Genomic DNA, 15,966 nt, shown 5'->3' with positions numbered 1-15,966 from the left:
CCTGGCAGAAATGGACATTAAATGTTTTGTGGGGAAAGTCATCAGAAAGTACTTCTAGAAACGTTCTGTTTCTGCTAATGTTATATATTGGCCTCATTTATAAATGCTTGTAAGGTTTTTTTAAGTCAAACATAATTTGTCATTAACATAATTTATAGCAGAAATTAATTCGATAGAACGTATCGAATACCTTTTAGCATCAAACACGTGCAAGATGATGCAGGAAAATAAAAAATGAACGCAAGTCTGTTCTCCAGGAGTTCACAGTTTAGTGGGAGGACATCCCCACATGTGGGTAAATAGTGGTGAGCGCTCTAGAAGTGTGATCAAATAAGGTACCATGAGGACGTCGAGTCAGGGCTGGATTCCTGGGTGTGCAGCCTTGCAGTTTTGTGACAGGGCCCCACGTTTAGAAAGATCTGGGACTTGGTTTAATGTATGTATTGCTGTTGCCACCTTGAGATTATTAATAATTTTTTTAATATGGTTAAAGACTCATAACATTTACGATCTTAACCACTTTTAAGTGTACAGTTCAGTAACGTTAAGTACATTGACATTGTGTGCAACCATCACCATCATCCATCTCCAGAAATCCTTTCCTCTTGCAAACTGAAACGCTGTGCACATTAAATAACATCTCCTCCTTCCTTGCCCTCCCACGCCGAGCCCCTGGCAACCACCATTCTTTTTTCTGTCTCTTTGAATTTCACTCCTTTCTATGCCTCATATGGTGGAACCATAACGTATTTGTGCTTTTATGACTGGCTTATTTCACTTGGCGTATGTCTTCAAGCATATGTTGTAGCATGTGTCAGAATTTCCTTCCTTTTTAAGGCTGAATAATATTCCATTGTATGTATATACCACAGTGTGTTTATTCGTTCACCCATCAATAAGCACTTAGATTGCTTCTACCTTTTGGCTATTGCAAAAGATGCTGCAATGGAGGTAGGTGTATGAATATCTCTTGGAGACTGGAATTATTAATAATTTATGAGCAAGGGGCCTGCATTTTCATTTTGCACTAGGATCCACAATTTAGGCAGCTAGTCCTGCAGTGGGGAGCTGGATGAGAATGAGCTGGAGCTCCAAGGAAGAGTTGGATTGACCAAGCAGAGGAGTAGGACAAGAGCTCGATTCAGAAGGAGCAGCATGGACCTGACCCAGAGGGATGGGGGGCTCGGTGTGCTGAAGGCCAGTGCAGATACACACCAAAGACAAACTGATGAATCTTTGCTCCAAGAGCAGTTTCCAGTCTTAATTAGTAACAAAAGTTCATGATGATATTATTTAGCCTTAAAAAGGAAGGAAATTCTGACATGCTATAACATGGATGAACTTCATAGATACTGTGCTAAGTGAGAGAAGCGAGTCACAAAAGGACAAATACCATTTGATTCCACTCGTTTACCCTAGGTAAATCAAACTCATAGAGACAGAAATTAGAATGGTAATTGTCAGGGCCTGGGGGAGGGGGAAAGGGGGAGTTATTGTTTAATGGAACAGAGCTTCAGTTTGACATGATGAAAAAGTTCTGGAGATGGATGATGGTGATGGTTGCACAACACTGTGAATGTATTCAACGCTACTGAATTGTATACTTAAAATTGGTTAAGATGGTAAATTTTATGTTATATGTATTTTACCACAGTTTTGTTTAAAGAGTTGATGATGAGTATTTTCGATAGTCCATATGCGATTGAATATTCTTCCAGGGCCTAGGTGAATGGGGTTGGGGTGGGGGAAGTTAACTATTTTAATAGATGTGAAAAGTATTGTGAGTCCATCTAAGTGCTCCTCTGATATTCATGTAAATTTTTTGTCTGTTCTTGCAGTCTTCAAGAACTTCTTATTCTGTGTTCACTTTATAGAGGGCAAACGTTTCTTGTTAAAGTGAAAGTGCCCTTCTTTCATCTGTGTTGTTAACTGTAGAAAAGATTAATGACAGAGTAATCTATTGGAATCAGAACATGGGAAGCTTTCAGTCATCCGTTTTCTAAAGATATATGTATATTAAATTTATTAATGTTCATAAAAGATCTTCATCCTTATAGCTAATATTCATTGTCTACAACCAGCTAATACTCATCGTCTAGAACCTAGAGGCCAAAATAATAATTACAGAGTTTTTTCCCTGAATTTCAGATAGATATGTTTCTTGGCCCTGACCCTTGACCGTAGCCGTTGTTTGCTCCGTCATCTAGTGTGCATGTGTGTTCATCAATTACGTGATTCATTCATTCATTTGGTTTACATTTGAACGACTATTATATACCAGCACTGTTCCAGCCACTGAAGATATATCAGTGCACAAAACAGAAAAATCCCTGCCTCAGGGAGCTTTTATTCAGAGATGGACATTAAACCAAGGAAGTGGCAGACAGTGGGGCAGAATGTGAAACTACTGTGGAGGAAAAAATTAAAGCAGGGACAGGATCTGCCTGTAACTCTTTGACAAGGTGCTGCAGGAATATGACAACTACAGCCCATCTGCCCGTCGGTATTTCAGTCTGGAACCTTGCAGCTGGCTCTTTTCCTCCTGGACACCCCTGCTTCCCCGCTCTGCGGTCACACCCGTGAACTGTGATGTCCCGCGTGATGATCATCTCCCGCACTCCTGGGAAGTTATTTTGAGGTTTCTTTTCATTGTTCTCATATCCAGCCCCTAGCATCTTATATAGAACTCTGTATGCAAGAGGCATGGGAAGCACATGTCTGTTATATTTTAAAAATTAGGAAAGGAACATACTCTGTATATTTCCAATGCCCTTATGTTTAGAGCCATCCAAGCTAGGTTTACCTTTAGGTTTTCCTTTAAGAAATCACCTTAGGATAGTCTCTGGTTTTTCAGTGCCATATTGTTCAGCACAACCAAGCATGGAGTGATGCGACCTAACACGTATTTATCACAAAGTGTCCTTCGCTGTCTTTTTAATATCAAAATCTCAAAGCCGAGTTTCAGGAATACAGAAAATGTTATCTGTTCTTCACAGACAACTAAATGAAAGATAAGTAGATATGTTAGAGTAACGCCAACTTGAATTTATATGATACCTCTGCTGTGTTAAGATATTGCAGCTTTTCTTATAATATTTTATTTCGCAGAAGGATAAACAGGTTGCTGTAAGTCAGACAAATGAAATGAGACAGGCACAGTGCAGGGATGGCATGGGCTTCAAAATTACATGTTTTGGAGCAAGACCTGGATTTGAATACAGAGTCAGCAGTTTCTAGGTAGCCTTTGACACCACTTAAATCTGAGCTTCAGTTTCCTCATTTGTAAAATGGAGATGAAATGAGACTCTATGTCTATGTATGTAATATATAGCTTGCTCCAGGCTTTGCCATTAAGTAGATACTCAGTAAGTGTTAATATCCTCTGTCATTCTCTTTAGAAATAATCACTTCTTAGATTTCCCTGCCTTGCCAGGCTGGGAGCCTCCTCATGAGAAAGAGCTGTGCCTTACTTATCTTTGGCCCCAGCATAGTTCCTGGGCTGGTAATTTTTCAGTAAAGCTGCATTTTCAAAAACGTAATGTTAAGCTTAATTTTGAGAATATTTTTAATGAAGGTGTTTTTTGTTTCTGGCTCAGTGGCATTCTCCCCAGCAGGGGCTGCCCTGTCCTCTCTCTCTCCCCTCCGCACCGCTCCCCTCCCCCCCATGTTTCCCCTTGAATCTTCCTGAAGTTTCTGAAGAGCCATCTGCTGACAGCCCCTGGCACAGCAGTGAGTGGAGAAGCCCTGAGGGACAGGCTCCTCCTTGACTTGGATGGCTCTAAGGCCTACTACCAATCAGGAATGTCATTGTGCCCTCACAGCAGCTACACTGGCTTCTTGTCTGGAAAACAAATGGTTCTTTTCTCCCCGTTATTCAGCCTGACAAATGGTACATTCGGCAGGAGCAGGCTGGACAGAGAGGGTTTTGAAGAGGCCAAGCAGTGGAGAAAGGAGGTAGCAGCCTCTGAAGTCATGAGGGTAGGGGAGGTCTCCCTAGCTTTTTGGTCTCGCTACATCCCTACCAGTTTGCCGTCCCCTCCCCAAGTGGCATGTCAATATTCAATTTGCATATGTCACCAAAAACAATGAGCTGGGGAGATAGAAGGTGTCTTTTCAAATCTCATGTCCTATGGTTATGATGGATGGCATATGGTCAAATATTTTCAACCATATTCTTCATCCCAAGAAGCTGTCTGGTCTCTCTTTGTTTCTGGAATGGCCTACACTCAAATACTTTGGGGAAATGATGCTCTATCTTCCTTTGAAGACACCTAGAAAATGAGATTTCTCTATTTCCTGTTATCTTCTATTCCTGTACCTCTTTAACCACGTCAAACCCATGAAGTAGCCACGTCTCCAGGTGCTGAAATTGACCTCAAATATGATAAGCATTATTATGCCCAAGGATCATGGCTCCAAACTCTGACTATGCTGTGCAACAGAGTGTCATCAGGTTTGGTGTAAAAAAAAAAATCATGATATGTTACAAATGAATGCTTAGAGGTTACCTGGAGGACACTGTGGGGAAAGTTGGCTGGGGGTTGAAACAGAAGATGAACCTTTACTGGTTTTGTTTTGTTTTGTTTTGTAGAAGTAGAACTAATATTAGCCTCCTGGGGTTAGGATAGGCTAGGAGGAGCAAAGGCTGTGCTTCCAGCATGGGAACTTTAGCATGTCTCCAGCAAAGCAGGAATATGTCCGCTGATGAAGCATGTGATCTTTCTTTCTCCCTCCCACCCTGCCTTTTTTTTTGTGAGGAAGATTGGCCCTGAGCTTGCATCTGTTGCCAATCTTCCTCCTTTTGCTTGAGGAAGATTGTCCCTGAGCTAAAATCCATGCCAATCTTCCTCTACTTTGTATATAGGACGCCACCACAGCATGGCTTGATGAGTGGTGTGTAGGTCTATGCCCAGAATCCGAACCTGCGAACCCTAGGCCACTGAAAGGGAGCGGGAAAACTTAACACCACTAGGCCAGCCCTGCACATGGTCTTTTTAAGGAAGAGTCCTGAAGTGAAAGCAAGATTCCACCCATCTGAGACCGGCAGGCTCAGCTTGAGGTGCCCATTTTTTCCCCAAAATACTCAATCTCTCCTGAATTCTCTGATGTGTCCACTTTTGAGCTAGATGAAGCATTTTCATGTCCTCTAAATATATTCTTTCCCAAGGAGCAAAGGTTTGTGTGTGTTAGGGGGAAAACTACAGTTAGAATCGAATGCTTCCAAAAGATTTAAACAAGGTTTAGTTTCCCTGGAAACCAGGCTCTTTCCTGATTCTTGTACACATTTTTCTTATGAGATCAGTAGCACCTGAATCTCTTGACAGCAAAGGCCACCTTGAAACTCAAAATATGGGTGGTGTTTTAAAGCCCATCGTAGTTGTTTTAAAAACTCATACACTGTACAGCACAACAGATGTTTGGTCTTAGCAACTATCACAAGAGAAGGGGAAGGGGTGTGTGTGTGTGTGTGGGTAACTGTGTGTGTGTGGATGTAAGGTTGTGGAAAAGAAAATCTGGAATTTATTGAAAGCTAAGGTTTTTATAAGTTCTGCAGTCATTGAAGGTTAGAGCTGGCGGGGGCGATCCCTCCGTGCTGAGGTTCCTGCGTTCGGATTACTGGGAGCAGTATAGGAGAGCAGCTAATCTTTTGTGGCCAGTGCTGCTTGCCTGTGTTGATAAGTCTGATTAACAGCTTGCAAAGTCAAATGCATTAGCAAATGCCGTCTAGCTGCCAGGAATGCTCATGACCACCCACGCTTCACAGCCAAATGAGAAGCAAGTTCAGGAGCCTCGGATCCCTGAACCTTTTAGATAAGTGTGCCTCCAACTTTGATTTTGAAGTTGGTTTCAATCAAATCATGGAGAGCTCTTGTCAGAATGCCGGCAGATACAAACCAAAAAAATGAGGAATGTGCTTTTGGTTTGCGCGGTTGTAAAAAGATGATGTTCATTATAGTTTCAGAGTCTACTTTAGGTCTGCTTTTTTTCTGCAATTTCAAAGTGAACTTTAAAACAGAGACTACGTTTTTAGAAATTTCATTGCATAATCCAGTTTTTGATGGTAACCCTGAATAAAACTCAAAAAGCTACCTACAAATGGAATGAGGTAATAATAGGTGACATAATCTTCAAAACAGTGGAAGAAATCCAGTTTAGAAAGTGATCAGCCTGGCTGGCCATGTGACCAGGGCTTTGTTCTTCCAAACTGCAGCTTCTTTGTTGATGGCTATTAGCATATAATTAACGCAGGCCTCTGTGCTCGGTGTTATACCAATGAATTCTGGATTTCTCTGCCCAGAATTAAAGATCACACCATTGAAGATTTAAACCAGTATACGATTTGATGTTTACAGGTCAAGGGTTACTAGATAGTAGAAGTGCCAGGAAAACACAAGCACAGAATTCGAGTTGGTCCTGAAGAATAATAGTGCTACTTTGCAACAGGCAAATCCGTTCTTGTAGAATTGTCAAGAAGACCATGCATGAAATTGGCATCACTCCAGCAGGTAGTTTATACTTTCTGCTTCTCTGTTGACTTTCTCTGGTCTGTAGCTGCTGAATGCCAGAACTTCACATACCTTGCCTACCACGAGAGCCAAAGTAGGTTCCATTCCTTGGCAAAAGAAACCACAAGTCAGCTCTGCAGAGCATCAGATTTGTGGGAAAGATGTTGATGTGTTGTATCCTTCTGAGTCTATTGTGAACACAGTTATTCTCGTACAAATGTGACTTTGTTTTTTCTGTTTTCAATACAGCTTCCCAATGCACAGTTGACTTTTTGCTGACAGGATGTTTTTTCTCCCTATTTATCTCTCTCCTTTTTTTAAGGTAATGTAAGCCAGAAGTTTATGATTTTTGGAATGTTACAAATATTGAAATAGAAATCCCATATATACAGTGGAACATCCACATAGATAAGGCAGTGCTGACATTTTCAAATTGTACCTGATGCGGAATTAAGTTCTTGTCATTTGAATTCCACGTACAGCTGTCGTTACTCCTTTGGTTCATTCTCTGAGCTCTCCTGCTGCAGATGGGCTGTCACTTTTCCGATGTAATCTTTTTGGCTAAAGAAAGTTAAAAAAATCAAGGTCAATAATCCCAGTAGCTGAGCCAATTACCTTGATTTGATTCAAAATAAGAACATATTAGAGATGAGGGTAGGTTGCTTCAATCTAAAGACATAATAGCTTCACAAAACTTTCCATTTTAAACAACACTTACTAACAGCAAAGTGAAAATTTCTAATTTTATAATGAAAGGTAACATTTTTCTCCAGAAAAAGAAAGGGGATTAAATATAGTGGAAATTATCTGATAGATTATTATACCTGTTTAGGAATGTTAAATTCCAGAAAAGGAACTCGTGGACAGTTTGTTTTTAGCAATATACACATGGGTTTGCTTGTTTTTCAACATTACTTGGAATGTTTGCTACTGAAATTGGGTGGAAGGCATCCATCGTACCCTGAGAACCTGGAAACCACAAGTCGCAACTTGAAAATGGGTTCCGTGACACTAGAGACTTCAGGAAGTCACAAAGCCCCCATTGTGCACATCTGCACCTGCCTCTACCTGTCTGTGAGACCCCTGCAGACTAGCACATGTCACCACTTGCTTACGTGCTGAGTGCATGTGCACCCAAGCAACTCAATATCCAAATCAGAAAGTTTGGCATGCCCATTGCCACAAGTAAGAGTAACTCAACAGTAGAAGGTAGTATTTATTTTCTGCCTAAAATGGTAGAAAAAAGGCATGCATGCTCCAGATACCCGTGTGCAGACTAGAGGAAGAGTCTGTTACCTGCAACAAGGAAAGGAATTGAATTCCACTCAATTAAGTTTTTCATTTATGAGTTTGTGTAGTCATTCATTCATCTACCTGTTCTACCGTGCTGCCCAGGACGTAGACCTCCTGAGGGGAACAGGAGGGACAGGCCTCTCAGCCTCAGGTGGACAAGTGATGCACCTAGAGAGGCACAGGCATGTTTCTACTGCATTCTGGAGCACTGCTGCGTCCTTGGTCTGGCCTCCCTGGTATCAAACTTTTGACTAAATAGTCACTTGGGTTCCATTGGATTAAGCTAGTAGCTTTCTTATTTGTTTATTTGAAAATCTCCAAGACATATTGTTAAGTGAACAAAATAAGTCTTTGAATAATACACACAATATGATTCTATTTATATAAAAAGAATTATCTAATGGGTATGCAACATGGGTGTGTATGTACATATATGTGTAGATATATGTTACACATATAAAATATGTGTATGTAGATGTATGTTATATATATATACATAAAAGGTTGTGTATATATATTTATACATAGTTACATGTGTATATGTATGTATATATATTACATTTATGTATAAAAGTTTGGAAGATAGACAGTACACCACTAATAGGGATTACCTCTAGGAAAGCAAGTGAAATTAGGAGTTGGGAATAAAAATGGGTTCTTGCAGGACCAAATTCTGTCAGATATATAGACATTTATTAACAAGCAAACACCCCCACACACACACATAAATCAATTCATGTAACTTGTGTGTAGGTTTGAAGAAGTCCCAGCTCTTCACTTTCCTTTTAGATGCTTCAACCACAATCTTACACAAAAGATTGGAGAGAGGCTTGAGGAAAACACCAGACTCTGAAAACAGATTCTGTCACCCTTGCCAGCAGCAGGCAAACAGAACCCTCACAAATTGCGGCTGACTAAGGGAACTAAAATGATCACATTGGTCATGCACAATTCTTAGGTTCTTTTTGGTAGATAATGGTAGCCAAAGAAGAAGTTTTGAGGCAAAAGGAGGCCATCTATTCTCCCCAAAATCTTACAACCAAGTCATATTGATAATATATCTAGGACCATTTCAGAATTTAGACTGAGACATTATTACCAGAGATACAGGTAAAGGTCTTACCGGATTTTTACATTGAAATACTTTGAGCCAATCTATTTTTCTTGAATACCTTAATTCCACCAAGCACGCTAGTCCACAGTAACAATTTTCACCAGTTAAAACTCATTTTTGACACTCAGAATGCTAACTGGAGATTGTCTGTGGAGAGATGGTACCAGCGGGGCTTCTATCAGCAGATTCTGAAGTGCAGCCTCCCTCTTTAGAATACTAGCTAGACTGTCCCAGACTTTGAATGCCTGGCGAGATGCTAGCAGCACCAGGTACTGCTAAGAAACACACACATAACATTGCACCATATAAGCTCGAGTGTTTTAAAGTAAATTACAGACGAGTACTGCAATCAGCTATTTTTGCAGATAATTCTGTTTCTTGAACTGTGATTAATCAGATTCCACTCTTTAATTGTAGTTATAATCATCTATATTTTAAAATTCTCACTATGGAATGAGAAATAACATATATTGAATGTTTATGCCAAGCTCTGTTCCCAGCATTTTACATACATTAACCCACTTAATCTTCACAACAACTCCAAAGCTATTATTATCCATTTAATAAGGAAGGATCTCAAGTAACTTGTCCAAGCTCGTGTGAGTTGTACCTGGCAGTCAAGATTAGAACCCAGGCATTTGATACACAAAGTACACTTTTTTCACTGCGTTAAAGAGAGCGCACACTCATCCACGAAGCCGTACTGTCCTCACCAGCTGTGAACTACTGCTCTTAATTTGCTCTTGCACAGATTCTGTGCACAAGGCAAATTGTCTGCATGTTATCACTTCTGAATGGCTCTTTCCTTGATCGTCAGTGCTCCTCTGGGGAGTCCCTGTTTCCTCTGTTTTTTCCTCTCTGTGGAACTCATAAGAAACATTTAATAATCTGGCCTGCCTCTCTGAAAAAAAGAAAAGAAAATCTCCAAGGAGCCATATCTGTTGCCTCTGGGATCCTTCCTACGGTGCCCTTTCAAACAGCACATGGCTGCTATAGACCCCAGGGTTTGCTATGGAAGTTTCATACCCCTTCTGTCAGGCTGGACTCTACTTCTTGTATGTGGCCATTAAAGACGTCCTGTCATTGAAAAGAAAGGGACTGATGATTGAAATATCAGTCCCTAGCTTAAGGATTCCACAACTGAGGACCAGCAGATCAGTCCTAATTATTCTTGCTGTTCTTGGTCTATGAACTCGCACTGCACTTACACCTGGGCATGGATGTTGCTTGTGATGCTTAACTGACTTCTTATGCTCAGAGTTTGATTAAAATGGGAAACTTCAGACACCGTGCCATTTGCTCTGCCTTCTGGTATAATCCTTAAAAGGATTTTTGTCCCAAACATGGATAGTGTTGCTTTTCAAGTACAGATTTTCCCAGGCATATGGATATTGGGCTTACCATGAAAATGGCCAGGACTGGATTAGGCAGTTTTCTGGCACCTTCAAGTTAGTGGTTGTGGCAAAACTGCCACATACATTTGAGTAGATTGTACACTACACAATTCTAGGTTGTCTTACTTCTGGGGAAGATAGGTGCCAATCTGGAAGTCAAATCCAATTCTTGGTTCCTCTCCCAGTGCCCATTCCTCCCCAATATTTTTCTTTCTCTACCATAAATTTACTCCCTGCCCACAGCTTCTCTTCTACACATGCTCCTTAACCACTGGCAATCTGGTGCCTAGCACCAGTACTCTACGACAGCTTTCTTGTAGCTGCAAATATATTTTAAATGGCTGCAGAGTATTTAATTACATGACTGTACCGTAATTTATTTACAAGTTCCCTACTGGTAAGCATTTACCAGTAGTTTGCAGTCTTTTGCAATTATAAATAATGCTGAACTAAAAACCTGTATATGTTTGCACATCTGTCTGCAAATATCTCAAGACAAGATTTTCTTTGACTCTGATGTCTGTGCTGTTGCCTCTAGCACCCTTCTTTTTTTTACCCTCATCCTCCAAGTCCGAGACTTCATGACCTCTTGCTTCAATTATTACAATAGCCTCATAATCGGGTCAGTCTGCCTACTATCTCCTTTATAATCCGTCCTAAACATGGTTCTTAGATCTCCCTGCTCGGGTTATGTTACACCTGTGCTCAGAATCCTCCAGGGGTTCCTGACTGCTCTGTGAACTTCATGTTAACTCCCACACCCCCTCCCGGCATTCAAGGCCATGCCACAGGATGGTTCCACCCCATCCTTGGAGTCTCATCCCCCGTGATTCCCCCACGTTCCCTATGCTGCAGCAGAACCAGATGGTTCCCATTTCCTGAGCTTGCTTTGCTCCTGCCTCTGTGCCTTAGAGCTCGTTCTCTACTCTAGGAGCGTCCTTCTCTCGCAAGTGCCCTTCCTCTCGTCTCTGCCTGTGCAGATTCTTCCCAAACCGTAATGCTGCCACCCTAGTCACGTTTTCTGGATTCTCCCATTCCCACTCCCCAAAGCAGATGTGATCCTTCCCTCTTGAGCCCCAGCTGCACTCCTTCTGTCCCCCGCTGGTCTCATATCCTGTTTTAGATTGTAATCATCTGTGCCATTGTAAACCGGCTGCTGGAGAGCTGGAAGCAGGCATCCTCGGAGGTGTCTAGTGGAACGCCTTGCACATAATAGGAGTGAAAAAGTATTTGTTAGATTAGATCTTTTCACTTGGTAAATTCTCTTACCCCAAATTGGTATAATCCTTCAGCTTGGGGGGAAGAGATCATACACCTGAAGCCTTTATGAAAGAAGATTAACGTTCCAATGTGTTTAGCCAAGAACACAGAAGTGCGCTGGCGGTGGGGAGGCATGCAGGGTAGGAACAGGAGCTCATCTCATCTGCCTTTCCTTGGCCAGGGGTCCACAGCTGCCCTTGGCACAGCCCACATGGAGTAGGGTCCCGCTGGATTTGGAAAGCCTACTTCTTGCCAGTCGCAGCAAGCGAGGACTTGCATGCCCACTTAGGAAGAATTTAACCTAACAATCCATGTACTTTTATTAAAGGGACGTTTACAAACATCCTGGCTCTTGACTCACCCTCATTGTCAGCAGGATGACATTCTCATGGGAGGAAGTGGGGAAGGGGAGGGGTTGGGAGGTTGAGAGTAGAAAGCTGGATCAGATCAGAGGTCCCTGAACAAAATCTCCTCTTTTCAGTGACACAGAAAGCCTTTCTCCCTACAAATCCTGACCTTACATTTGGAAAGACATACAGGTAGCGTCAACCTTGAAGTGTCCAATTTTCCAGTTTCAAGCTCGAGCTTCTCACAAGAATCTGCACTCCCTCCCTTAGAGTGAGTAACTCCTGGTAACTCTAGTTCAGTGTCTCACTCGTTCATCTACTCAACAAATGCCAATTCTGTATGTCCCTGCCCTCAAAGGACTCACAGACTAATGACAGATGCCAGTCCCAGGATTTTATTGTGAGACTGTGGAAGAGAATTACAGATTCAAGCTTTTACAACCCAGCCCCACTCTGACCTATGCTTACCGCATACTCTCTCACTGTAGAGTTCAAATGTTCAAAATCTGAATTGCTATTGTCCTCAGCAGGCACTTTATACCCCGCACATTATTCTCAGAATCCTTTTATCTTTAGCTTTTCCTATCACAGGCTGTGGTATTTAGTCTGGTGCCATCCTTTGCCAGATTAAATATTTATACTTATTTAATATTCTCTCTGTTGTTGAAAAGAACAATACAAACGTAGATTAGTAAAAACAAAGTACTTTATCATCTTGATTTAATCTTGCAATCCCCTCTGAGGTGTCCAGAGCTTACCCTGTGCCTTTCGTGTTCAAGGACACTGTCTAGGAAACAAAACTGAGACTTGAATCCAGACCTTCTGACTCTGGATCCTAACACAGTCTTCAAACCCTTAACCTTATTTTAGTAACACTCACGTAATTATTTGCTCTAAATGTGCGACCCCTCTACCTAATAAACTTTGATAACTGTTGATCACGTAGAATATATTTCTAAAAATGCATCCTTTGTCCTATTGATTTACAGAACAGACTGGTGTTACACATTCACCTATGTGACTCTGCTTGGTAGAGGAATCTCCTCTCTTCTAGAACCTGAAATGCATCCCATAAATTCTCTTGATTCACCACGTTCATCAGCAGTGTAAATACCTGCAAATCCCATGGCTTAGGGGGTGTAAAGTCGTCTGAATATGAATCATGACTTGTGTTTTAGGGTAGAAAATTACAAGCACACCAATTTTGTAATGTACTGTTTTGGCATTTTCTTCTTTTCCATTTTCTCTTTGCAATCAGTTTTCACAATTTTTACGTGTTAAAAATTATTTAGTTATGGGTTTGTGCCTCTGTGTGTGTGTGTGTGTGTGTGTGTGTGTGTGTTTCAGTCATGGACATCTTCCTTTGAGTCTCATTAGGCATGGAAAAGCCTAAGCTTGGTTTAAAACACTTCCTCCTGTCCTGTAAAGTTTCCAGGCTAACTTAAAATGGAATTTGTTATATAACATACATGCTTGGCACTGGTATGGGGGATCCCTGGGAGAGGATCACCCCTCTTGGTTTGTGTCAGACTGGCAGCTTTTTCCTCTAGTATGTGCCATAGCTGCAGAGCCAGATTTGAAAGAGAGGATTTATAGGAAATCCAGCTGTGAGTTTTCGTTTTTGCTCTTGGAGCTGGAGGCGGGGCCAAAACCACCCTCAAACCAGGCACACCATTGATCAGGCTAGAATGATGTGGAACAGTCTCACAGACAACAGCTAAGCACAGAGGAAATATTAGCTGGCAGAGATAACGAAGAGGAAACACTCAGTGACAGATGCACCATCTGTCAGTTTCGGAGGAGCAATTTTCAAGAAAACAGAAAATGAAATGAAGAAGAGAGTGGTTTTGTTTCAAAGGCGCAGCACAGCCTAAGGACATTTTTAAACAAAGTAAGTTTGTATTCTATAAGAAAAAGAGGTCCTGGAGTGGGTAAGACAACAGTTACTTCCTATTTGCATTGTGAGTTTTGTTATTGATATATAGTTTTCTTTGTAGTATATTTGATATTTAGAAGGGCATTCTTTTAACAAGAACTTGATTTAAAATGTAAAGCTGTACCTCTCATTTTGATTATTCACTTTAAAAACATTTGAAAGTTACAGCAAGATCTATTTTACTTTTAACCTCAGAGAATTGTTTTTATCTCTGTTAGACTATAGACATTGATATAGGACTTTCTTATTTTTCTGAACTATGAGCAAAATTATTTGTGTCTTTCCTCAAAGGCAATTTAGTGAGAAAGTGCCCATCTCTCAGATTTAAGAGGCTGGCAGTAAATACTGTCTACTGGATGTTTCATTCCATGGGATCAGTTACATAAATAGCCATAAATATGACCTAGACTTCTATGTGCTTTCTAAATAATGTTATTGTGTTGACATAGTTTTTAAAGGAAGCTGCTTCAGGATCTTCTTTTAGTTTATCTTTCTCAAAAGCCTTTTACCTTTTTCTAGAACATAAGCTACCATATAAAACAATCCTTCTATGTATACATAATACATTTTAGAATGTATTAGTTTTAAAACAAAGTTGGACTTGTGCTGTTTGTTGTATTTTACATCTAAATGGTTTGCATTTGATGCCATATGTCAACTGTTTCTTAGGCTGGGATTTGTCTAATTCCAAGGAGATCTAAAGCAGTGATTTGGAATGATAAACTTATAGGAGCAATAGCAAAAAGTTTTGAGGGGATCACAGGAACCCCTTTATTAGAAAAAGATAATTCTCTTACAACTTACACAGGCAGAAAGGGACTTATTTTGCACTGGCGTTGGCAGGCTGTCTAGTCCAAACCAGAAGTGGAAGCAGTGGCTGTAAACTCGCAGAAGCAGAAACCACTCAGTGTTATGGCCCAATATGGATGTCAGAACTTTGTAGCATGTGTGGGAAAATGGCTGCAGTCCAACGTCTGGAATCATTTATCTTCTGGTAGAGTCTAGAAGACAACTGTTTTATGCATTTTACAGAAATCCTTGCTGATTGATTTCATTTACATAGAGCGAGCGCAGTGACTGATGGTGGGGACAACTGCAGGTGGGGGAGAAATATTGATCTATTTCTGTTTTTCCTGACATCCTGGTCCCATTAGTGTTCTTGGCACCTTTGAATGAGATTGTGCTGTCGCTGGCAACCATATGGTTTCTACAGGGCCATTTCCACACGTTTCGTAATGAATGCCACATTTATGTCTTTCGTTATTGGAGGAATCAGAAACTGAAAGTTGAACGTTTTGTCCTACTGTCTTTTCAGAAGCTTAACCTGTTTCCTACAGTCTAAATTTGAAGACTGAGAGGAAGAAAATATCAGTAGACAGAGTTCTCCGTAGACTGAGTGCAACATATGCAGTCACTTAGAGATGTGTGTGGGATAGTCTTTCTGAAATTCTGGAACATTCTCTTCTTGATATATAGACTCGTATCTGTATGTGAGGGTCTCAGATATGCCAGCCAGTATATTCTACGTGAGCTAAACTCACATGGGCTGACGTATGCTGACATGTGACAGGGCAACATCCAGCCCTGTTTTCCTAATGTGTGAAAGAATGTTTGCCAATTTCTGACAGTACCCGTGTCAGACCTCATGAAAACATTCTGAATTTACTGCAAGGACCAAGGTAACTGTCAGAAGCCTTGGATTTCAGCCACTACCCTCATGCTGCTTGACACGGTGACCATGAGGAAGATAACTAACCTTTTAATAAATCTCTTTCATTGCTTAAAAATAGAGTCAAGAATTCTAGCCATCTCTTTGTCTCCCAGAGACATTTCAAATGTCAGTAAGATATATATGATGTTTCTTGTGCTGTTAGCTTGTAGTATATATGTCGTGTATGAAGTTGCCTCCATTTCCTTAGACAGAACTACATTTCAACTGAACAAGCTGAAAAACTCTGGATCACTAAAAACAAAATTCTATCATCTTCCACAGTGGTCCTTTCGTTTGCAGTAGCTTACCCTTGAAGCACTGCATTAACCTTTTTTCTCTCTGTGGAATTATTCTTTGATTCTCTCAATACACTTCCCAGCGTTGTGAAATACTGGTCGTTTCCTC

At 40.9% G+C, this 15,966-nt stretch overlaps 1 protein-coding gene across 21 annotated transcripts in view; it reads left to right on the top strand.

The window, feature by feature from the left end:
* The window catches only part of STARD13 (StAR related lipid transfer domain containing 13), a 487,031-nt gene that overhangs the window by 379,562 nt on the left and 91,503 nt on the right, over nucleotides 1-15,966 (top strand). The window contains exon 1 of one of the 21 annotated variants that reach the window (XM_070577990.1): nucleotides 13,393-13,805. The exons of 18 other annotated variants lie outside the window; for them this stretch is intronic. The gene's annotated coding sequence lies outside the window, so the exon portion shown is untranslated. Of the gene's footprint in view, nucleotides 1-13,392; nucleotides 13,876-15,966 lie in introns of those variants that run through there. 2 more of the 21 variants (XM_070577987.1, XM_070577993.1) reach the window with 2 other exon arrangements.

This window comes from Equus przewalskii, chromosome 16 (assembly GCF_037783145.1).
Source record: "Equus przewalskii isolate Varuska chromosome 16, EquPr2, whole genome shotgun sequence".
NCBI lineage: Eukaryota > Metazoa > Chordata > Mammalia > Perissodactyla > Equidae > Equus > Equus przewalskii.
The sequence above is the reverse complement of the archived record's forward strand: the minus strand, read 5'-3'. Positions and strand labels throughout refer to the sequence as shown.